This window comes from Chinchilla lanigera, unplaced genomic scaffold (genome assembly GCF_000276665.1).
Source record: "Chinchilla lanigera isolate Chin_1 unplaced genomic scaffold, ChiLan1.0 scaffold00183, whole genome shotgun sequence".
In the NCBI taxonomy this organism is placed as follows: domain Eukaryota; kingdom Metazoa; phylum Chordata; class Mammalia; order Rodentia; family Chinchillidae; genus Chinchilla; species Chinchilla lanigera.
The window spans coordinates 297,856-298,837 of NW_004955584.1; positions in this window are offsets into that span (position 1 = coordinate 297,856).

The following is a 982-nucleotide window of genomic DNA, read 5'->3' on the forward strand; positions in this document are numbered from 1 at the left end:
TAGTTGTATAAAGGATCACAAAACTTTCAATGCTAGCAGAAATTCACCGAGCCTCCTGATAACTGCACAGACATTCGAAAGAGGAAACTGTTGTAGGTGTAATGGGACTCTGATATAGCTTTCAAAATACTCAAAAGAAAATTTGTGGCAAACAAACTGATTAAAAGAGGTGGAACATATTCTGGAATATCAACCTTGCTTTGGAGAAACTTGGAAAAAAAATTTAGAGAAAGTTGTAAAATACCAACAAAACTCATATGTAAGGCAAACATTTTTATACTTCTAAAATACAATGTACAAAGTGTTCACCTGACTATTGATTTTTATTCTGGTGAAAATTGAAGCAGCACCGAGGAAAGACAGTATGACAGACTAGATGGTGAAAATAAATGCCAGAAATGTTTATGCACTATGTGAAGTTGTTTGTCTTAAAGACATATAAGTAAAAGTGACAAAGGTGGAACTAAGGAAAATTAAAAGGTTCGCAAACTGGGCATAATAACACTACTGACACTTCAAGATACAGAATGTAAATAGACATCATGCTGATAAAGAACTCATATACCAGGGAGGAGGGCCCTCCACACCAGGGAAGCCGTGCAGCGGTGAGCTCCGGCCTTCGGGCTGGCCCCCAGCCTGGCAGATGCCCAGGAGGAGGTCTCCTGGCGCCTGGTAAGTCGTGAGGTGGGGAGCTCCAGCCTTCGGGCCAGCCCCCAGCTTTGCAGGTGCCGTGGCAGCACGCGCTCGCGTGCCGACCCTCAGGCCAGCCACCGCTGCACTATTCAGAACTATCATGGCACAGAGAAGCAATGACACAATTGGCCCACCACACACTGGCTGTGGAGGCCTGCCTGCAGACGTGTATGAATCATTCCAACATGGAGAAACCCCATGGAGTAACACAATGGGTTGCTCTTGCCCCTGCCGTTGAGAACCAGAAAGGTCCAGAGTCAGTGGAGGAGCAGCTGCTGAACAAGGACTC